A 25,355-nucleotide genomic window follows, 5' to 3' on the forward strand; every position below is an offset into this window, starting at 1 on the left:
TTCAGCAACTAATAAAAAGACAAATTATGGAATATTATAGCTACAAGTAAACTTGAAAGCCAGTTTACCCACTGTTATATATTTATATTTAATTCATTCTTAGTAAATAATTTCTAAACACTGTAACATCACTAGCTACATTTCTTTACCATTTTAAATACCATAAAATGTGAACATTGCTTAAGTAGAGATGATAGAAAACTGCCTAACTGTTCAACTACATGGAGTTTTAAAAATTAGTGTTATTTCATGTGTTTTAGCTAAATATTAATTCCATAAGACATTAAAAGGATTTACATAAAACAAAGGGTCTTTGACAGAATAAGTTTGAAAAAACCTGTGTTAACCAAAACTTAAAACTTTCTTCATGCAGAACTACATGGATGAGTTCATTCGTACATTGTAAATCCTTAAGAAAGGGATATACTATGCTGTTTTTCCAAATGCGTTTAACCACAGAATGTATCCAGAACCTTATGGGCTAATGGTTTTGCAGGATATATTTTGAGAAAATTAAATTTAATAACTTACAGTATATAGAAACAATAAAAAAATTAGTAATTACAAGTGACACAAACTATCTAAAGGAAACCTTTATGAGTTAAGCAGATTACAATATAGATTAATATTTATTTATTTATTTATTTATTTATTTATGATATAACATATATCCATATTATATACATATATATGTATATATAATGTTATGAAGGCCAATTTAAACTTCATAAAATTGCACTAATTCACTTTTTTAGAAAACCCATTACAACCATGCCCTGCAGTCTACATTTAAAGAAAATTTACATTACATACCCTGATCTTAAAAACCTTCATAAAGTTTGCACTAGATTAAATGTTCAAACAGTAAGCAAAGGATACATTGAAATCCACATTCTCTCCATAAAACTGTTCCTTGGACTTTGATTTCTCCAGTTAAATTTTCACTTATTTGCCACAATATATTAGGGATCATGTTTTTCTTTATCCATTTTGCCTTTGAAAGAAATTCCCTAAAGCAAATTCTCTCCAGTTTTTGGAGTAACACTGTCTTAAATTATTGGGGACAGATTTTAATACTGCATGTTTATCATGTTACATTTTATTTGCTCCCACAAAGAAAATTAAATCCGGAAATAATTTGAAATCACATGTCAGAAGGAAGCTATTAACTAGTCTGATTTCCAAGTTGAAAAAGCATCCAAAAATCATGTAAGACAGTGGTCTTATCATTGAATATGAGCACTACAAATGCCAAATTTAACTTTCCTTTCTCATTTTTGTTAAAAGTAGGTGTGAAAAGCTATCTCAGTTGTTGGAACAGTCGTATTACGTCCATTGTTCTGGTGTGATTTTTCATAACATCCTTTTTCACTCTCATAGATGTCTCAGCTTGGTTGATAAATTATACGGTCATCTGAGTTCAGTAGCAAGAGCCACTGTTTCCACCATTTACCCATCTCATGTGCAGAAAAGGTCCATAGGCTTTATAATCTGTTTAAACAGGCTTTGGAGCTGACTTTCAGAATTTGTTATTATTTGTTATGTAAATTACTCTCCAACTTAGGGATCTAATGATTCAGTCAGGTAACTTAATCCTAAAATTACAGAAGCAGAAACTGTTTAAAAATTCCAGGTTGTGCCCACTCTACCACCTCTATTATATATATAGAAAGAGAGAGAAATTTCTTCCTCCACTAACCTGCTTTTCCCTTTGAAGTACTCCTCCACTTACTGTATTTTTTGGTTGCTTTTTTTCTTTGCTTGTTTTGATTTATTTTATATTGCCTCAGGGACAACTAACATAATGACTTTAGTGCTTTTAAGATTTGGAAATTTTAAAGAGTGACTTTGAGGTTATTTCTGCTTTCTACTCTGCCATTTCTCCCTGAGGGAATAAATCCCAAATGGACAATAAAATTAAATGAGGTCAGAAAAGGGGAGGATAAGGAGAACATATTGAATGAAAAAAACAATATTTAAAATTTATTTTTGTATCCCACTTTTTTATTAAAATATTTTTCACTAGGCATAGCAAATGAGTAGGAATGGACATTAGAAACAAGAAAGCAGAAAATAAATTTTCTTTAAAGAAAAAAATTCTAGTCATAAAATACCTTAAAAATAGTTTGCCGGTAATGAAACTTTGTTTTAATTGAAAAAGGCATTGTTACCATATCTTGTCATTAAATGCAGTTATAATAAATATTGACAATCACTATGAAAATATCTTTTATCTGCATGATCGTACTAGTTAAGATATTTTGATGATGTGAAACAAAGAATCTTTGCAACGGTTTATATTAAAAATGATTTTACTACTAACTCACTCCCCAAAGACAGAAAATCAATTCCCACTCCCAATCCCCCAAATTCTATTTTAAATATTTCATCTTTTGACTAAAATGGACCATCATGTAGGTGTCTAACTCTTCTTATTTGGATCTCTTCATAGAACTAATTTTAATTCACTCTGCTTTGGTAGATTGAAGACTATTATTACAGATAGGTCTACAAAATCTTATAATGTACAGTTACTTTTATAGAAATGGTATTCGAATTGAAACCTCTACTTTTTTTTTTTTAATCTCTACTTCACTCAGTGATGTATTTATGGCTTCAGCCCTAAGAAGGTACTCTATAAATCAATTGTCTTATTTTAATCATGTTAACATTGACTTTTGCAACTATGTTTTGTTGTTGTTGTTGTTCTGTTCTATAGGATGCTCATAAGCAGATATACAGAAATTAATAAGTATGTTTTCTGTAATAACCTTGTCCTTTATTTCACTTACTTTTTCTTTTATTTTTCCTTCTTCCTAGTATCTTTGTTTTTCATTAAATCTTGTTATGTTATATATTATTCCATAAAATGCCACAAATTGTTTTTAGATTAAAGTAGGCTATAAATAATGCAATACCTATACCTTAAAATATGTATATTTTGGGGTCCCTGGGTGCCTCAGTCAGTTAAGAGTCTGATTCTTGATTTCAGCTCAGGTCTTGATCTCAGTTGTGATTTTGAACCCTGTGTCAGCTCTGCATTGCATGTGGAGCCTGCTTAAGATTCTCTCTCTCCCTCTTCCTCTGCACCTCCCCCCAACATATATACATATATATATATAAATTTAAAATTATAGAAAATAATGTTTCTTATTAATTTTCTTCTAAATACGAGTGCATTTTTATATGATAAAATTATGTATTTCAGAAAAGTAAAAGAGAAAAAATAGGTTGATTGTGACATTTGCTCAACTTTCATATCAATTTATTTCATATTTACTTTCTCAAACTCTTAGCCATTATTTATATTAGATATATTATTTGCATTATTTACTATATAACATATACTATATTATTTATATTATAATCATTATCTACACTACATACAATTTATCTTTAAGATATCTGCTTTTTTAAATAAAGGAATAATATTGCAGTTTTATAGAATTGATTTAGTCATTGTCTTAATTATGTATCTTCAGCAAAAAACATTTATAGCAAAAAGGTTGGTTCTAATCTCCCTGATGTATGGTGTAAAATAGTACTCCACATTGAAGCATATCCAACAGCTGTCTTCTGCCAGGAAAGCCCAAGCATTATAACCTCTGCCAGCTATAGGGTAACAAGGGAGAAAAATATATGTGAGAGTAAACATATATATTTCCGGTCTACATATCTTTTGTCTCTAGGTTTTTAAAGTGAAGTCTCTGCTCCTATTTCCAGCATAAAAATAACAGCTAGCAGCATGACTTACATTGGGCTCATTTTGATAATCCTGGCTTCTGTTCTACCATTTAAAATATTTTCCTTGTTACCCCTTTATCTCAGATGGGCTCTTGATGGAAGACTCTCCAGAGAGGCCAAGAATTTAATAAACATAAAAATGAGCTCAATAATTCTAAACAAGTGAGCAACTCATGATGATGAGCATGATGGCAAGTGCCCACACTGTTCAATTTGACAGATGGTTTATGAGCATAAATGGGCCAGGGAAGAATGCTTGGATACTCCTGATCTTTCTATAGAAGTTAATACAACTTGCTTGGGTCACTACTTAGTGGAACAATAACAATAAAAAGCAGATCTTAATTGTTACACTCGTCACATTCTGATGCAGAGCTGCTTAGAAATCTGCCTGAGAAAGCAGTAACTTGAAAGACAAGTTTTATTTGAAGATGAATTCTAAGTAAATGATTTGTCTTGTAGAAAGATAATGAAAAGACTATATGAATGTGGTAATAGCTGCAAAAAGATTATTGACAATCACCTCTTTAGTTCAATACATCCAACCGATCACTGCCAATGACATCATCTTAAATAATAATCAAGGCATGGTAGTACATGTACAGATACATATTTAAATATCCAACAGTAATCTGTATTAATTACCTCCTGGCACTCCTAAATGTTCAAAAATAGTTCAGTGAGAATTATGTTATCATCCCCATTTTACACATAAAGAAAACTGACTTCAGTCAGGGTAAGTAGCTCCGAATCCCAAATCTGAAAAATAGCAATAAAGTTGCTCAAAAAACTAATGGAAGACATGGAGAAAGTCAAGAAAAAACTGGATGCAAAAAATAAATAAATAAAAATTTAAAAAGAATTCAAAAAGAAAAAAAAGGAAAATTATGTATGAACAAAATGGAAATATCAATAAGATCAAAAACCTAAAGAGAAGACAAAACGACTCTGGACAGCTATATGCAAAACAATGAAACTGGATCACTTTCTTATACCATATAGAAAAATAAACTCAAAATGGATTAAAGACCTAAACGTAAGACCTAAAATCATAAAACTTCTAGAAGAGACTATAGGCAGTAATTTCTTTGACGTCAGCCATAGCAACATTTCTCTACATATATCTCCTAAGGCAAGAGAGAAAAGCAAAAACAAACTACTGAGACTGCAACAAAATAAAAACCTTTTGCACAACAAAAGAAACCATTAACAAAACAAAAGACAATCTTCTGAATGGGAGAAGATACTTACAAATCGTATATGCAATAAAGGGTTAATAGCCAAAATATATAAAGAATTTACACAACTTAACAACAAAAAAACACCAAAAAATCCAATTTAAAAATAGGCAAAGGACCTGAACAGATATTTTACAAAGAAGACATACAGATGGCCAGCAGACACAAGAAAAGATGCTCAACATCACTAATCATCAAGGAAATGGAAGTTAAAACCACAAAAGATATGTTATACTTGCCAGAATGGCTAGAATCAAACAAACAAGAAAGAACAAATGTTGACAAGAATGTGAAGAAAAAGGAAACTTTTTTTAAAAAGATCTTTTTGCTAATTTTTGTGAGAGAGAGAGCACAAGCAGGGGGGAGTAGCAGGCAGAGGGAGAAACAGGATCCCCACTGAGTGGGGAGCCCAATGCTGGACTTGATCCCAGGACCCTGAGATCATGACCTGAGCCAAAGGCAGACACTTAACCAACTGAGTCACCCAGGCACCCAGAGAAAAAGGAACCTTTACACACTGTTGGTGGAAATGTGAATTGGTATGGCCACTGCAGAAAACAGTATGGAGGGTACTCAAAAAATTAAAAATGGAATTATCATATGATTTAGTAATTCCACTACTGAGTATGTATCCAAAGAAAACAACAAAAAAAACTAACTTGGAAAATATATGTGTCCTTATGTTTATTGCAGCATTGTTTACAATAGTCAAGATAAGGAAGTTGCCCAAGTATCCAGCAGTAGAAGAATGGATAAGGAAGATATGAGATATATAGCTATAGATATAGATAGATATACACCATATGGTGTGTGTGTGTGTATAAATATATTATATATATAATGGATTATTACTCAGCCATTAAAAATGACATTTTGCCATTTGCAACAACACGGATGAACATAGAGGGTATCATACTAAGTGAAATAAGTCAGACTGAGAAAAACAAATACCATTTGATTTCACTCATATGTGAACCCAAAAAAGCAAAAAAAAAAAAAAAAAAAGAATAAACAAACAAGGAGTGTATCAGACTCGTAAATATAAAGAACAAAGGTGAGGGGATATGGGGATATGAGGATGGAAAAAATGGTTGAATGGGAGTGGAAGATATGTGTTTCTAGTTGGAATGCATAAGTCATAGGAGTAAAAGGTACAGCATAGGGAATATAGTCAATGGTATTGTAATAGTGATGCATTATGAGAGATGGTAGCTACACTTCAAAGACCATAGCATAATGTACAGTGTTATTGAACAACTATGTTGTACATCTGAAACTAATATAACATTGTGTGTCAACTATACTCAAAAAAATTCTTGAGGTGAAAAGTACAATAACTGACAAATTCACTAGAAGAATGTAAAGGCAGACTTGAACAAACACAAGAATCAGTGACTTGAAAATAAAAAAAATTGAAATTACCGAGTCTGAGGAAGAGAAAGAAAGTTTGAAGAAAAGCGAACAGAGCCTAAATGATTTGTGAGATCCTATTTAACAAGCCATCATACACATTATGTGAGTCTCAGAAGAGGGAGAAAATGGCAGAGAATATTTGAAAAAATAATAGCTGAACATTTCCCAAATGTAATGAAAGACATGAATATAAACATCTAAGAAGCTTAAGGAAACTTAAGTGGGATGAATTCAAAGAGACCTACACTGAGACACATTATAACCAAGTTGTTGAAAGACAAGGACAAAGAGAAAACCTTGAAAGCAGCAAGAGAGAAGCAAATTGTCACCCAAGTGATGCTTACTAGATTCTCAGCAGATTTCTCATCAGAAACTTTGGAAGTCAGAAGGCAATGGGTTTGATATATTTAAAGTACTAAAAGAAAAAAACTGTCAATCAAGAATCCTATTTGGGGTAGATTGTCCTTCGGAAGTGAAGGAGAGGGGCGCATGGGTGGCTCAGTCGTTAAGTGTCTGCCTTCGGCTCGGGGCGTGATCCCGGCGTTATGGGATCGAGCCCCACTCAGGCTCCTCTGCTGGGAGCCTGCTTCCTCTCCCACTCCCCCTGCCTGTGTTCCTTCTCTCACTGGCTGTCTCTCTCTCTCTGTGTCAAATAAATAAATAAAATCTTAAAAAAAAAAAAAAAAGAAGTGAAGGAGAAATTAAGTGATTCCAGATAAACAATGCAGAGTGTGTTTATTATTATTAGACCTGCCTGCAAGAAAAGCTAACTGGAAACCTACAGGTTGATATAAAATGACAATGGACAGAACTCAAAGCTGTAAGAAGAAATAAAAATAACAGTAAAGGCAAATACATGGGAAATTATAAAACAAATTATAACTTTGGTTTGTAATGCCATATTTTTTCTACGTAATTTTGTGTGTTGTTTTAGGTAAATTAATTGATAAATTCAAGTAGAATGTTATAACTTTAGGATGTAAAATGGTAACCACAAAGAAAATAGCTATAGAATATATGCAAAAGAAAATAAAAAGGAAATTAAAACATTACACTACAAAAAGGCAACTAAACACAAACGTGAAGAGGATGTAGAAAATGAAGGACAAAAATCTGTAAGGCATATAGAAAACAAATAGCAAAAGACCACAAAGGACATTATGTATTAATACCAACCAATATGGCAAGAAGATAAAATAATAATAATAAGCATTGGCACACAGAACCTCAAAATATATAAGCAGAAATGGACAGAATTAAAGATAGAAATGGACAGCTTTTTACTAATAGTTGGAGACATCAGTACCCTGCTCTCGATGATGGATGGAAGAAATAGAGTTCTTGAATAACACAGTAAGCCAGCTAGCTCTAATGAACAAATATAGAATATTCTACCTAAGAGCAACAGAATACATATTCTTTTCAAGTGAACATGGGACATTTCCCAGGACAGACCATATATTAGGCCACAAATGAAGTCTTAACAATTTTTGAAAATAGATATCATACAAAGTATTTCTTTTTTTTTTTTAAAGATTTTATTTATTTATTTATTTGACAGAGATAGAGACAGCCAGCGAGAGAGGGAACACAAGCAGGGGGAGTGGGAGAGGAAGAGGCAGGCTCATAGTGGAGGAGCCTGATGTGGGGCTCGATCCCATAACACCAGGATCGCGCCCTGAGCCGAAGGCAGACGCTTAACCGCTGTGCCACCCAGGCGCCCCTACAAAGTATTTCTTTAGTCACAATGGGATAATCTTAGAAATCAACAACAGAAGGAAATTTGGAAAATCCACAAATTTGCAATATCAAAAAAAACTCTTCAACCGATCGATCAAAGAAGAAATCATAAGGGAAATTAGAAAATACTAAGAAACTAAATAAAATTAAAATTCAACATAACACAATTTATGGGTCACTGTGAAAGCAAGGGTAGGGAGAAATTTATGGCTATATATGCCTATATTAAAAAAAAGAAGAAAGATCACAAATCAACAACCTTACATTGCAACTTAAGAACTAGAAAAAGAACAAACTAAATGCAAAGAATGAAAGAATAAAGATTAGAATCAAAATAAAGTAGAAAAGAAAAACAATAGGGAAAATAAATAAAACCGAAAATTAGTTCTTCAAAAAGATCAACAAATTGACAAATCTTTGGCTAAGTTGACTAAGAAAAAAGAGAAAAGACTCAAACTACTAAAATCAGAAATAAAAGTGTAGACATTATCACCAATTCTACAAAAATAAAAGGACTATAAAAAATATGATAAACAACTGTACACCAAAAATTGGATGACCCAGATGAAAAGGTCAAATTTCTGGCAACTCAAAACCTACCAAGACTAACTCATCAGAAAATAGACTTATAGACTAATAAATAATAAGGAGATAGAGTCAGTATTCCAAAATCTCCTGACAGAGAAAAGCTCTGGACCTGATGGCTTCACTGATAAATTTTACCAAACATTTAAAGGAAAACCAAACCCAATCCTTCTCAAACTTTTCCAAAAAATTGAAGGTATGAAACATTTCCTAACTCATTCTGAGGCCAGCATTACCCTGATATCAAAGCCAGAGACACTATAAGAAAACTACAGGTTAATATCCCTGATGAATATTGATGCAAAAATTCTCAACAAAATACTAGCAAACCAAATTCAGCAGCATATTAAAAGGATTATGCACCATGAGCAAGTGGGATTTATTCCTACAATGCAAGGGTGGTTCAACACACAAAAAGTGATCAGTGTAATACACCCATTAGAAGAATGAAAAAAAATAAAGATCATTGCAGTCAATGAAGAATAAGTGTTTGGCAAAGCTGAACATCTTTCATGATAGAAATATTCAACAAGTGAGGAATAGAAGAAGGAGACTATCTCAAAATAATAAAACCTATATATGAAAAACCCATAACAAGCATCATACTCAATGGTGAAAGCTTGAAAGCTTTTCCTGTAAGATCAGCAACAAGGCAAGGAAGTTCGTTTTCAACATTTCCATTGAACATAGAACTAGAAGTGTTAGCCAGAGGACTTAGGAAAGAAAAAGAAATAAAAGACATCCAAATTGGAAAGGAAGAAGAATTATCAGCTCCCAGATAATATGATCTTATGTGTAGAAGATCTTAAATACTTTACATGAAATTGTTAGAACTAATAAGCAAATTCAGCAAATGAGCTGGATACAAAGTCAACACACAAAAATCAATCTCATTTCTGGATAACTACAAAATACAATCTCAAAGGGAAATTAAAAGAACAATTTCATTTCAATAGCATCAGAAAATACTTAAGAATTAACCAAGGAGGTAAAAGACTAGTAAAATAAAAGCCATGAAACATTGCTGAAAGAAATGTAAAAAAACACAAATGAATGGAAAGACATCCATGTTCATGAATTGGAAGACTTAGTATTGTATGATGTCATTAATACCCAAAGTGATCCACAGATTTGATGCAATCCCTATCAAAATCTCAATGAGGTTCTTGGAGGCAAATCCATTCTAAAAGTGATATGGGATCTCAAGGGACCCCAAATATCCAAAACAATTTTAAAAAGGAAAATAAAGCTAGTGGATTCAGACTCCCCATTGCAAAACTTACTAAACAGCTAAAGTGATCAAAACAGTTTGTACTGGCATAAAAACTGAAATGTAGATCAATGGAATAGAAGACAGAGCCCAGAAATAAACCTTCACAAATACGGTCAAATGATTTTCAGTAAGGGACCAATATAATTCCATGGGGCAAGAACAGTTTTTTCAATTAATAGTGCTGGGAAAAATTGGATATCTAATGTGAAAGAATGAAGCCGGACCTTACTTAACGCTGTATACAAAAATTAACTCAAAGACCTAATGATAAGATTTAAATGTGTAAAAGTCTTAGAAAAAACTTAGGTAAAAACTTCATGGTAGGGTGCCTGGGTGGCTCAGTCGTTCAGTGTCTGCCTTCGGCTCAGGGCATGATCCCAGCGTTCTCGGATCGAGCCCCACATCAGGCTCCTCTGCTGGGAGCCTGCTTCTTCCTCTCCCACTCCCCCTGCTTGTCTCTCTCTCACTGGCTCTCTCTCTCGCTGGCTGTCTCTGTGTCGAATAAATAAATAAAATCTTAAAAAAAAAATTCATGGCATTGTATTTGGCGAATATTTTTTGGATATAACACCAAGAATACAGGCAATGAAAGAAAAATAGACAAACTCAACTTCATGAAAATTAAAAAAAAATACATCAAAATGTACTATCAGGGTGCCTGTGTGACTCAGTCAGTTAAGCATCTGACTCTTGGTTTTGGCTCAGATGGTGATGTCAGGGTCATAAGATTGAGCCCTATACCCAGTTCTGCACTCAGCAGGGAGTCTGAGATTTTCTCCCTCTCCCTCTGCCCCTCCCTCTGCATGTACTCTCTCTCTCCCAAATAAATAAATTTAAAAAAAAAAGATACTATCAGCAGAGTAAAAAAGCAATCTATGGAAGGCAGTAACATTTGCAAATCACATATCTGATAAGGAATTAATATCCCAAACATATAGAGAACTAATAAAACTCAACAACAAAAACCAAACAACTTGATTTAAAAAGAGGCAAAGGACTTATATAGACATTACTCCATAGAAGATAATGACCAATAACTACATAAAAATATGCTGTACAACACTAATTATTAGAAAAATGCAAATCAAAACTATGACGAGATGTCCCCTCATACCTATTAAGATAGTTACTGTTAAAGAACAAAATAAAGCAAAACCAACTAAACAAAACCCAGAAAGTAGTAAGTGTCGCTGAGAACATGGAAAAATTGGATTTTTTTGTGCACTGTCGATGGGAATGTAAAACGGTGCCCTTTCTACGGAGAACAGTTGAGTGGTTCCTCAAAAATTTTAAATAAAAATGCTCTACAATCCAGTGATTCCATTTCTGGGTGTATACCAAAAAAAATGAAAGTGGAGTCTCAAAGAGATATTTGTACACCCATCTACACAGCAGCATTATTAACAACAGTGAAAGGTCAAAGCAATCCATTTCCATTGGTAGAAGAGTTTTCTGGCGATGGATGGTGGTGATGGTTATACAACAACATGAATGTACTTAATATCACTGAATTATATACTTAAAAACTTTTTTTTTTATAATGATTTTTTATTATATTATGTTAGTCACCATACAGTACATCCCCGGTTTTCGATGTAAGGCTCGATGATACATTAGTTGTGTGTAACACCCAGTGCACCATGCAATACATGCCCTCCTTACTACCCATCACCGGCCTATCCCATTCCCCCACCCCCCTCCCCTCTGTAGCCCTCAGTTTGTTTCTCATAGTCCATAGTCTCTCATGTTTCATTCCCCCTTCTGATTACCCCCCCTTTCTTTATCCCTTTCTTCCCCTACTGATCATTCTAGTTCTTATGTTCCATAGATGAGAGAAATCATATGATAGTTGTCTTTCTCTGCTTGACTTATTTCACTTAGCATTATCTCCTCCAGTGCCGTCCATGTTGTAGCAAATGTTGAGAACTCGTTCTTTCTGATTGCTGAGTAATATTCCATTGTATATATGGACCACAACTTCTTAATCCAGTCATCTGTTGAAGGGCATCTCGGCTCCTTCCACGATTTAGCTATTGTGGACATTGCTGCTATGAACATTGGGGTGCATATGGCCCTTCTCTTCACTACGTCTGTATCTTTGGGGTAAACACCCAGTAGTGCAATGGCTGGATCATAGGGTAGCTCAATTTTTAACTTTTTAAGGGACCTCCACACTGTTTTCCAGAGTGGCTGTACCAACTTGCATTCCCACCAACAATGTAGGAGGGATCCCCTCAAAGGGCTTCGAATGTTTCTGATTAAATAACCTGCAACTTTTGGAGGTGTTCCGGGAGATGCCTGGTGGCGCGCATGTAGGCAACTCCCACAGTTTGAGGGGAAATTATACATCAAAAGCTGTGTCTCTAGGTTCTAATTTCTCTCTACCCCAAGCATTTTTAATAGGGGCAATATCATTCTTAAGGTTATGAAAAAAAATTTTAAGAGGCAAAATATCCTACAAATATGAACAGATAAATAGTATATTTATGTTATTAAAAGGTCAGGCAGGGGGATATTTGGGGAAAATGTCTAAAAAGGGTCTTTAAGGGGCAATAATCAAAACAAATTTGAGAAACACTGTTCTCTTCTAAATGTCTGGTGACACCATTTTTTTTTCCATCATGTGCAGATTTATCACCATCATCCAACAAGACTATTTGTAATATAAGGTAAGAAAATCAGAAAATCATCAGATACAAACTGTGTAATTGAGGTGGCTCACAGGTATGATCACTGAAAGTTGCATCTATACATTTAAAGTGTGAAATAAACCCTTCTTGTTACAATTTTTCTTTATTTCAAAGGAAACATTTAAAAGATAAATTTATTTAAAAAAAATAAAAAAGACCTGTCTTATGTTGCAATCATATGTACCCATCTTCCCCACATTAGTCTTGGGTCCTCCCAATGACAGTCATCTTTATACCTTTGGAAAAATAGCTTTTTCCCCTGTTGAACTCCAAGGTGCAAGTTCCTTGGCGTCCAGCCAATGTTTCTAGTGTCTTGGGCCACATCACACAATTGTCTCGCCTGCAGTCCCCTGACTGGGAGATTTCTAAAAGCTGTTTGTGATTATCTCACATTCGGAGATAAGAAAAAGATAGCAAGAGTCTGTTTTATATGAACCCAAACTACTTCACTTAAAAAAAAAATAGCAAAGTTTAACATGTTGTATTAATCAGCAAGATGTTTTAATTTTTTCTATTACTAAACTTTGCCTCCCTAGGCAAGATAAAACAGTGGAGCCAATCACAGTAAGATCCCTACTTCTAATTCATGTGTCTGATGTGTAAATAAGTCACCAGCATGAAGTTTCTGCATCTGAGATACAACCCTGGGGGAAGAACTTTTGAGGACCAAGACCTGCCTCTAAACCACTGGAGCAAAGAGCAAGCAGAGGATAGGAAGGGCACCATAGGGGACCAACAAATTCCTAGTGCAGTTGGAACCTGTTTAAAGGCTTCTCTAAGAGCCAGCTAGATTTTGTTCATTTTCTCCTGGTGAGAGCCCTGGCAAAGCAATAAAGCCATTGGCCAATCAGGATCATATGACTTTGCACCTCCTATCGCCACTGTGTTGCCCCTGAAGGGATATGCCTGGACTATGATGATATTCTGCCTTAGCAAAAGGGATAGAGATTGAGCTGAATGGACTTCTGCCCATTATTCTTTTTTGTTCACTGCATCTGATAAATATATTACTTTTTCTTTATTGGCATTCTGGATCGAGAGTTATATATAATCTTTTTTTTTTTAATGTGGATCAAATAGAAATGTTCTTAATTCCTCTGGATTAAGCAGAGTCTCTCTATATAGTTCTCTTTTTCTCCTCCCCTAAATGGGGAGTCCAAGAATTAGAGAAATTTAGGGCTAACAGTGCATATAAGATTATCTGGATTCCCTAGAACAAGGATTCCCTTCTAATTCAAAGTCTTCATTTTACAAATAAGCTCAGAAAAATTGTTTTCCGAAAGATTCTGCAGTTAGCCCCTGACAGGTCTCAAATCAGAACCCAAGCCTACTGATCCTCCATCCAGTGCTTTTTTCACCATGAATATCCTGCAAGCCATCCCCATTCATTAACTCTTCTTCACCCCACTCCAATTCTCCATACCCATTTCTTCCTTGAAGTTACTCCCATTTGACTGTTTCTCCTATTTCTCAAAAAGCACTGTAACACTGTTTAATTATCCGTCAGGCATCTGTGCCCCATCATTAAACTGAAGCTCTTGTCATCTTTCTTTTTCTCTATATATGACTCCCTTACCTCATCATGCTCTCACACTTCCAAATTGTTCCTACAAAAATATTAATAACACATTAATTTCGAATTCATTGTTTCCTGGATAGACATTTTCTTCACTGAACTTTGATTTGGATTTCCAGCTCTGTTTAGATACAGCTACCTGAGGGTCTTACAAGCACTCACATTCCACTGTCTAAAAATGAACTCATTATCTTGCTATGTGCTCCTGCCACATGCCTTCTTCTCTAGTGTTCTTTACGTATTGTAAGACAATGATATTTGCCAAGTCACTTAGAAGAGAAACTGAATAATAAATAGCTTTGGTTTTTCCCCTCTTCTTTTTCTTATGTATCCTATGCACGAATGGTCAGCAAGCCCTAGAAACTACTGCTTAAATGTCTCTCAAATGTGTCCCCTCTGTTCTAGTTTCATTGCCCTTGACCAAGTTTAGGTCCTCATTGTCTTTCATTAGGACCATGACAATGGCATCCCAAAGTGCCCTGTCTCTCCTTTCTAATCCACATTCCTCAAGGCTGCCAGAATTCTTTTCCTAAATCATAGATTTAATTATATGAGCCTTGGATATGTTAAGTCTTCATTTTATATCTAGATTTATTTTTTTTTAAGATTTTATTTATTTATTTGACAGAGAAAGACAGCCAGTGAGAGAGGGAACACAAGCAGGGGGGGCAGGAGAGGAAGAAGCAGGCTCCTAGCAGAGGAGCCCGATGTGGGGCTCGATCCCAGAACGCTGGGATCACGCCCTGAGCCAAAGGCAGATGCTTAACGACTGCGCCACCCAGGCGCCCCTATATCTAGATTTAAGGAGGGTTTAAGTTGCCTCACAGAAACAGGTAAGAAATGAAACATTAAAAAAGAAAGAATTTGAAGGGGAAGAAAAATAAGATGAAGCCAGAAGTGAAGATCAATCTCTTGAACCCCGTGTTTCCTACTGACAGACACAAATTTGGCTCTAAGTTTTAGAACAGGGAGCAAAGAAGAAAATATGACTTCCAATAACTGTTTCTACATACATTTGCTTCTTTTGGTTGATTGTAAATTTCTTGTGGGAAGTTACATGTGCTTTTGTTTGTTTAATTTTGTATTCACCAGAATTTAGTGTAACGCTTTGTCGACATGGGCAGAAGCACAGCCTCTCATTGAAATAAATAGTTCTGCCTCTTTAATATTTTGAAATTCATACCACTATTTCTTGTTGGCATTTGCATAAACAATACAAATTAATAAGTGCTGAATATGATACGTAAAAAACATACTAAGAGTCTATGTCCCTGATATACCACCTATTCCTAAACATTCACACACATGTGCCCACAGTTCAAAACATTGATAAGAAATCATTTTTCCCTTGACTTTCCTCACCCTGTTTTATACATTAAGTATTTTTTCCATAAATGATTTTACCAGGTAACACAGTCTTTCTTTAGAGCTACATGATTTATTGAGAAACATGGTCAAGATTTCTACTCAGGTAAATACACTGTGGACATGACGTAACTGTGTAAGTTCTCCATAGAACCAATGTACATATTCTTGTAACTATTACTGTGCAATCAGGGCATATATGTCTGAGGGTGGGATGGGAAAGATGCATCTGATACTCATTTGGAAAATAAAGAGAAGCTATTATTAGAGATTATAGTTTGTCTTCTTAAAATTTATAATCTTTCTGAAATGATTCAGTTTCCCACAGTTGTGGGGCGAAGTGGCATACTTCTTGCTCTTTTGAATAAAGGAGCTATAAGCATTTCTGCTATGTTCTTCAATTTGTATAATTATTTGTGTTTGTTGTGAAAGTTGATGTCTATAGCTAGGCAAAATGGCATTTCATGGGTTTTTGTTGATGGATCTGGAAAGGGAAGAAACAAAGTTTTTCATGCTGAAGAATTGATTGCAGCCATATGATCTTTTCAACATTAGTGTGATTACCAGAGAAGGAAACATCATTAGTTTCATAAAGAAGATAGTCCATTGAAAACATGAGCTTGGGTATCCACTGTGTGTAGCATCAGGTACTAATCACAGACACATACTTCACAGGTCCTGGTGTTTTTGTTTGAAAGCTCTGCTGCCACAGCATCGTACAATCACCACCTCGACATATTGTTGACAAGAACTGCCAAGCACCTCGACTTCATTTCTCACACAAGAAAGCAACAGAGAGTTGGAAATGATCTCCAACATGACACCGCTTATACTTTTTTCAGCTGGAGCACAGATACTCTTCCATTTGTACCCTCTTAGCCAACTCACAGAGTTTTTTCAACATTCCTCTAGTTCTAGGAAATGCAAATAAAATAAGAAATGTGTGGCTGTGACACCATTTTAAACACATGTCATCCGTTCCATATTACATGTTTTGTTAGAGTTGGGGTATCTCCTTCTTTCTCTTTTAATATTTTAGTCCATAAAATATGAGAGGACTTGCACAAACAAGACAAAATATCATTTCGTGTATTTTTCAGATAGGTTTGGTTTTGATCATGGGGAAAAAAAGGAGTTTTGCTAAATACGTACTATGTGATTTATTTATGAATCTTTAAATTTCCTATTAGTGTTGGGCTTATTCAGTTTTCCCTGATCCTAAAGGGTAAGGGAGACTTCTCCAGTCTCAAATCTTCTTTTTTGTCTCCCAAAGCCCAGATTATTCTTGCTGTCTAGTGGAATTGTTCTTCCTTATGTAGTAAGTAGCCTGGGCACAGGCTGAGAAGTGGTAGCTTCATAGGCATGGAGACTCCAGGACTATGTAACTCAGAGGTTTTTTATCCTTCATAGCTAGGGCACTATAAGATACCCTATCTATGCCATTTCTTCCCGAATATCAGTTGTTGATCTCACTTGTTGACTACCTTTACATTTTAAATAGCCAATAATAAAATATTCCAATATAAATAGCTTTTGTGGCATTCTTACAATGACTTTTCTGCTTTTGTCTTTTAAACGAGGCATAACATAGAGCACAGCCTTCTAGTCACAAATTCTTTCTGAAATCAAGTAGTATGGAACTATTATTAACTATTTCAGATTAGATAGATGCATTAAATAATTACTCAAATCCAAAAATTCAATGTTAATGTGTAGAAAGAAAATATGCAAGCACCAGGTCCCCAGATATGATCCATGACCTAAGCTGGATTAAAAAGATTCAGCCCAGGGGTTTCTGTCTCCCATATTTCTTAAAAGTAAGAGGGAGAAAGCATAAGAGTGGTCAAGTGGATGGATTTAAATATCAATTTCTGAAATTACCAGCGAACACTCTCATAAGAATCTAAGCAGAGTTCGAAAACACAATGCTATATAACAGGACTGAAAAACATAACTGATATCATTCTATTTTGTTTTTTTTTTATTTGTAGGCATGAGTGGGTTTTAAAAATGAATTTAGGCAGATAATTCTGATAATTATGTATTTGAAACCATGCTTGCCACACAAAGCTTTTTCTTCCCCTCTTCTTCCTTTTTACTGAAGGCTAATCACAGATCATGTTCCATGTAGAAAATGTTTTTCCAAATCAATGATTTGTATTTCCACATGATATAAAATGTATGCTTCTGTTTGTGAAAGAGTATTTCAGAACTTGGTGTTTTCTTTTGATGATTAGCTTTCTATATTGTAGTTTCTTGCTGATATAGCCTCTTTATTCTTAGCTTATTTTAGATTACAAAAATATTCTTCAGGGAACCCTGGGTGAGTCAGTTGGTTAAGTGTCTGCCTTCAGCTCAGGTCATGATCCCGGGGGTCCTGGTATCGAGACCCACATCAGGCTCCCTGTCAGTGGGGAGTCTCTTTCTCCCTCTCCTTCTCCCCCTGCTTGCGCTCTCTCTCTCTCTCAAATAAATAAATAAAATCTAAAACAAAATTCTTCAAAAATTGATAAGTTCTGAATATGCATTACAGTCTTAGAATATTACTTCAATTTCCATCCTATGTTGGTTATACAAATATACGAATGAGCTGGCCTTGAAGCCGCCCACATCCTGGTACATACTAAACACAAATCAAGCCTCCATTATGAAACAGGAATCAAATCCACATCCTCTGTGCCACACATTGAAATTCTTGCCTTTTTTAGCTAGTATATATGTCAGCTCTTTCTTTTTTTTTTCTTTTTGTGAACTTGCAGCCTCAGATGTTAGTTAAGTTTTAGTATTCTTCAAAAGCACTTATTTGAAAAACATGTGAATGGAAAATGAACATGCTAAACTAATTAGGATATGCAAATGTGGTTCAGTGGGACTGCTTTTTAAGTGAATCATACTCATTTGAATACACAAATAAAAGAAAATTTGTTTCAGTAACAATCTGGAAGTTAGTTCATGTGGAACAAATAAGGGCTTAAATTATAAGGATTAACTTTTCAGAATCTACTTTGCAGTTCACCTTTTTAATGGAAGGAAATGTAGACTCAAGCCAGAGGCCCCTGTTGGCATTCGGGGAGGTTTGGTGAGCCACAGAATACTTACAAAGTTCTTGTCCTCATTTAAAGTGAATGAAGAGACTGAGAAAGGAAGTTCTGGAGGTTTATTTATGTCTTTCAAGGCAATTTAAGGGCAAGCAGGTGCAAATCTAAAAAACTTTTCTTGTAAGAAAAATTTTTAATTATGGATTGGAAAATATTTGGCATGTTCTAATACTCTGTTCCTGATGCAGAAAGAACCACAAATGATATTAAAAGAGAGAAATAACATTAAAAGAAAAGGGGGAATGACATTAAAAAAGATAAAAAGAACTCAAGGCAAAATAATGTGGGAAAGAAATGGATTTTGAGGATACTTGGACTAGGAATATATCCCCAAAGTACTAGTGTTATATTTAATATTTTGGATTCACTTTACATAGGCAGAAAGGATTGGGATTTATTAAGTCATGGTTAAATCAAAGAATAAGCCATAATGACTAAAAATGTTATTCTAGCTCACTTTACTACTTAATCAATATATGTGCCTTTTTTGTAAGGGCATTCCAACTTTATGTGTGGTTACTTATAAACCTGTTTAATTAAAAACATTGCATTATTCTGATGACATAATTCAATACTTTATATTAGATCATCTACCCTTAGAATCTTTAATAATGTTTCATTTGTTCCTCAAACTATGAATATTTGTTCAGCTCCAACTATATGCCATTCACTGTCAAGGTGCCTTGGGGAATACAAAAGTGACTATGACATGGACATGACCTACACTTCGCTAGCAGACTTGTAGAAGAGACCATGTATAAAATACTCATTCTCCAAGAGAAACATGTCCACCTAAAATACTCCAGGTGTCTACCTACGTGAGTTGATTTGCTTGAGGACTTGAGTATTTGCCTGGAGGGGGAGTGAAAAAAAATATTGATACCCAAATGCTTGGGGGACAGATGAAAATAAAGCAATGGAAAGTAGCTTACACATTGATTACCTGTTGATACCAGAGGCTGATTTTGAGTCCCCATGGAGATGAAGAATATAGGAAGGAGCTAAAGGTATTATTTTCAGGTGAGGCTTAGAAAGCTTGAAACAAAGTAATATCGCCTTGGAGCATACACATAAAGATGTGATGCAAAGTTAGGGAAAGTCAGTCTCTTGTGATAAGTTCCCTTTACCTTGGAATACTATATTATTTTGTCCAGTCAGTGGCCCCAAAGGGGATAGGCTGCATATACTGGGAAAATCCTACACATGGCTTTTTCTGAGATTAGCTTCAATAGACCGTTAACAAGCCGACATGGCACATCTGCTATAGAAACTTGGTGGCAAAATAGCTTAAAGGCCTAAGCGTGCCACAGAGCACACAGAGGCCCTGCCATGAACTCTCAGAGGTAACTAGAGACTTTGTGGGATGGGAGTGACTTGGAGGCCTGAAGTCATAAGTGGGGCCTTATGAGTCAATGAAATATAGGTACGCGTGTTGAAGCGAGTTTCAAATTTACAGTTATTTAACTTTATCATAAACTATAATGTGATAAATGCATATTAGCAACATAAACTGTGAGTTGTCTGATCTCAACAACCTAGTGTTTCTAGAATGTTCGCTCACTTGCAGAATGAAGGTTTAGACTAGGTCACTTTCAATACAAAACCTCCAATAAACTATGTGGCTCTAAACTTAGTACAAAAGAGAATAATTAATTATAAAATCACATTCATTGAGTGATCTTTATGTTTAATGAATTTTGACTTCTAGGCGGAGGAGAAAGGTAATAGACTGAGGTGGAGCAAGTGCAAATAATGAAAAGACACAGTTATGTTCAGGTAATAGCCAATAGTCTCATTTGCTGAACTTCAGAACATAGGTCGCTATAAAGATAAGTTAGTAAGGAAAAAGTAGGCGAAAATCAGATCATACAGTTGTTTGACTACCATCCCAAGTACTTCAGAATTGACACTGTAGGTAGTAGGGTATTTCAAAGGTCTTTGACTTGGCAAATGAGAAAAATATGTATTTTAGGGAGAACATGCTATTCTTAATGGAAGGTTGAAGTTTTCAGAAGACAGATTTGAAGCCAGAAAAAAATGAGGACTCTATTGTAATAATCCAGATACTGAAAATGTAGGAAATGATCAAGCTACAGAAATGGACTCCATAGTACTTGCATAGGTGTGGGAGACGGAGGAAGGTTAGTAGATGAGGATGACTACAAAGTCACCTGGGGGACTGGAATCCACTCTAATAAGTTTGTTAGTTTGGTTGGTGTGGAGAAAAGTAGGTAGTATTTTGGCGGAGGCCTAACCAAAACACCATCTTGATTTTGTGATGATCAAGAGATCACCTAGCTCTAACGAATATGGCTAGTATGAGAACTGCCAAATCTTTGAATCTGTATAGACCACTTAATATGAGTATTCTCAAGTTTTCTGATGGAAGTAGACACAAAAAACAAGGCCAACTAAAGGTGCTAGTTTTTGCCAGATTAGAGTAGGCTCAAGCCTTTATGCGAAAAATTGCTATAGGAAATGTGCGAACTAATGGAACTCTCTAAATTTGTCTAGATTAACCATAGACAAAACTGCTTGCATGATTATGCTTTTATTTGGAGTCAGATTCAAATGTCTTAAGGTGGGAACTTGTGCTGAGTGGGAATTATCCCCAAGTTTGTTTCATCATTTCAACCACACATAGTTTCAAAGAGAGAATTAGAATAGAAAATAAACAACAAAACCAAAAAGCAGACCCCAAAAAAAGTGAATAAAAAAGTAAATAAAGACACATTGTTAAATGGCTACAAGAGCTTTTTAACATCTTTTTTTAAATCAGAACCAATTTCCAATATCAACACTGTGACTTAATAGTTGCATGATGTTCATCCTTCTTCAGATAAGTATTCCCTCTCTTTAGGTATCATGAGTGGCTTCCCTTTAAGAAGCAGGAGACTTTGATGGAGTTAGAAGTCCTAGGATCTGCGCTAAAACTATAACATGCTGCTTTACCCTCAGGCACCCATGAAGGGGAAAGCACATCCTATAGTCTTTAGAAAGTTTTAGATTTCAAGCTTCTAAGTTTAAGGTGATGAACCCAAAAAGTAGTGGGTCTCAAAATAGGACACAAATGGGAGAGGTGTAATCAGGTCAGAAGTGCATCAAAGAAAAGAAAGTGAGTGTCCAGGCAATGACTATAAGTGTAGATACGGTGCTTGCAGCTCATTTTTCTTGACACCCAGAGCAAGGACCATGGGGTTATACATGGATTTAAATGTGGAAAACTAAGGCAAAAACTTAGAAAATAGAGATGTCATTGAACTCAAGGTAGAGTTTTGGGAGATTACGCCACATTTGATGTCTTTCCATGATACCCGTGGAGAAATTCTAACATGAAAATAGAAATATGCATAAGAAATAAAACAGAATTTAAAACTTTAAATGTAAATTTAGGAATTATTCATATATAGAACAATAGAAGACACAGGAATGAATGATATTAAGTGCAAAGAGAAAAGAACTATATGATATTTTATTTCTCTCTAGTAGGATATGGATTATATATTATATTTTAATCATTTCTTTGAGTATGTCTTAAAAAAAAATCCCTAATCCTTGGTTTAAGGATTAGCATAGAGATAGAGCCTTTTGCACACTGGGAATTCTGTGGTGATGAATATATAATCCCAACCGTAAAATCAAGCATGCTTAAATAATAGAAAGAGGGAAAGGATGCATATGCCAAATCTTAAACCTTACCTACAAATTTTGGTGCTAAGTGGCTATTTAGAGTTTCTTTTAATATATCAATGCACATTCTGTGATCAGAAAAAAACACCACTTTTGACTTCTACTGTGTTCCAGACCAATAGATGAACTCAAGATGTATCCCCGTGTGGTAAACTCATGGGATTTTCAGAGCACCATAAAAGCTTTTTATTGTACACTCCAATGCTGTCATCCGCAGTTAGCTAACAAATATGATAGGTTTTTAATATAATCCACCCCGTCCTTGCCAGTGCTCCTTGTATGTTACGTCATCGTTCCGTGGGCCAAGAGTTTGTTTTCCCCAGATGGCCTTCATGAAGCTGCTGACAGCCCTTCTGACTGAGAAACTGTAGAACAGCAATCTTCCAATTCATTTAGTAGTACTGACAAAGAGAGAGCTGTTGATATCCTGATGCAAAAGCACTCTATCAGGCATTACATAGTGTCTGTGTTCTCAGCATGTTTGGGGCGTGATAAGTCATAGCACATGCTTTTTGACATCTTTCTGCATTTCACTGCCGTGTAGGGTTTCCTGCAGTTGAAATTAGGGTGACAGAATGTAAAAAGCCAAGTGTGACATCATCAGCAACTGGTAGCAGTCACTGTATCATAAATAATACTTTGCAGACGTGTAAAAAATTAAGTTGTGAAAAGTTCACGACAATTCTTTTGAAGAAAATTTGAAATCAACGGTTTTGCTAATTTCCACACACTATTTTATCCAAGTAATGACAACATACAAAAATATCTGTAATGCTTTATATTGATAAGCCAAAGATCTGCTCAGTGAAAGAGCTGGAGATTGTTTTAGCAAATTGAAAAAAGGTTTCTTTGTGTGTGTTTTTTGTTTTGTTTTTGTTTTGTTTTTTAAGAGAAAGCTTTTCTCTTTAAAGGGAGATCACGTGTCAGTGACTAGGTCCCACAAAGCAATGGGTGGCTCTGCACAGGAGGTGGCTCTACTCTGGATGGAATGTCTCCTGATTATGATTACGCCTTGGTATTAATAAGGACGGCAGCTGCAGCAATCTGTTCAATTTTATGCAAATTAGCCCTGGCCCTCTGGCTTTTGGCTAGTGGCCAAGGCAGCCTTCGGCTGGGCAAAGTTTGGATGTATGCTTTATTCTACTGCCGCAAAGGTTTATTTAATTATCTGTATTTATTTAAAGCAGGACAGTACAAAGCATTTCTGCATCTTGGTCAACTTTGTGATGGCTGAATTGTATGGGATTTCCCACCCACCCACAAACTGAATCATTGACTATGTGTATCATTGACTATGTCCCCGAAGAATAAGGGTTGACTTTTCTCACTGCTTTCTCTGATAATGAAGGGCTCAAAGTTGTTTCTCCTGGCTGCACCACTGAAGGCCTTTGAAATCAAATAGTGCAGGTATCTTTTAATTGATACTGTAAATCATCACTAGCTGGAACTTAATGGGGGAAATGATCTGAATGAGAGAACTTGATTCTATAAAATTTGTAAAGAAATGGAAAACTTTAAAAGAAATGGGTGAAGGTGGTCAAAGGTACAAATTTGCAGTTATAAAATGATGCAGTCCTGGGGATGTCATGTACAGAATGCAAACAACACTTAATCATACTATAAAGCTGCTAACAGAGTAGAACTTAAAAATTCTCATCACAAGAAAAAAAATTGTGTAACTACGTATGGTGATGAATGTTAACTAGACTTGTGATCATTTCACAATGTATACAAATAATGAATCACTATGCTGTACACCTGAAACTAATATAGCGTTATATATCAGTTATATCTCAATAAAATTATTTTAAAAGAAATGTATACCTATCATTTCCAAGTATATATACTTAACAATCCAAAATGATCTAGCATGCTATGGTTAAATACATGTTCTTTTCTGCCTGTTTTCATGTGTCCATATAATGATTTGTACTAATCATCTCAATTTTATATCCCTTCTATATAAAATGTTAAAAATAACTTATTACCACTTTGTATGAATTAATTACTCCCTTTACAGACTTGCTTACAGTCTGGTATAGAAAACTAATTTTTTACTGAGGAGTCTATGGGAGAAGCTGAGACCATCTTAATGTCTTAATCCTCAAACATCAGAATTAACGAGATTATAGCAAAATTTAAAAATGTAGTTACTGGCCACCTACAATTCGTCAATTTCATATGCAGTGAAGTAATATGAGACATGGCTGGGCACCCACTTCTGAACTTGCTTTTCATGTTTTATCATAATTATATTTGCGATCCTTCTTGGTTTTCATGTATTCAGTTTTCATAAATACTACCAATTAAATATTTCATAGGGCACTTGGGTTACAGGAATCCTATATCCTATTTTATCAGCTAAGTCATCTGCAATCGTATTAAAAGCCACAAGAAATGTAGGGACAGCACCCACCGTTTTCAGCTACTTGTACTAAGATTTCAGCATTAGATTGTCCCTTCTTCCTGTTAATCTAGGCTCTTATGGGCCTTCTTTTATTTTAAGCACAGATTCAGCTGACAGCCAGCACTTGTTCTGGTTTTGAATCAAACGCTGGCAGTGATCCCAGAATAGGAACCAGTTGTTTCTTTTACACACTCTCTCATTGTCCCCCACCATTGCGACTGCTTTCAAAGCAACGTGCCATAACCAAACTAACACTTGCTTTAATGAGAATTAAAGTGCATGAATCAAAGCAATGCCTCCCATGCGCCACTGACTATCTCTGGGGTGAATTAAGACAGTTGATATGCAATGTAGTAAAAGAAAAGGGAAAAAAAAAGGGTACAAAGACATCTCCTCCTCAGAAACAAAGCAAAGAAATTTTGTCTTTATAAACAAGTTTCCTGAATTATCCATTCCCACCCCCCTAACTTTAGGTATTAGAAGCCTAGTCTAAGACTTGTCTTAAGTTTTCTCACTGGAACTGAAAGCAACTCTTC

This window comes from Ursus arctos, unplaced genomic scaffold (genome assembly GCF_023065955.2).
Source record: "Ursus arctos isolate Adak ecotype North America unplaced genomic scaffold, UrsArc2.0 scaffold_11, whole genome shotgun sequence".
Classification (NCBI taxonomy): Eukaryota; Metazoa; Chordata; class Mammalia; order Carnivora; family Ursidae; genus Ursus; species Ursus arctos.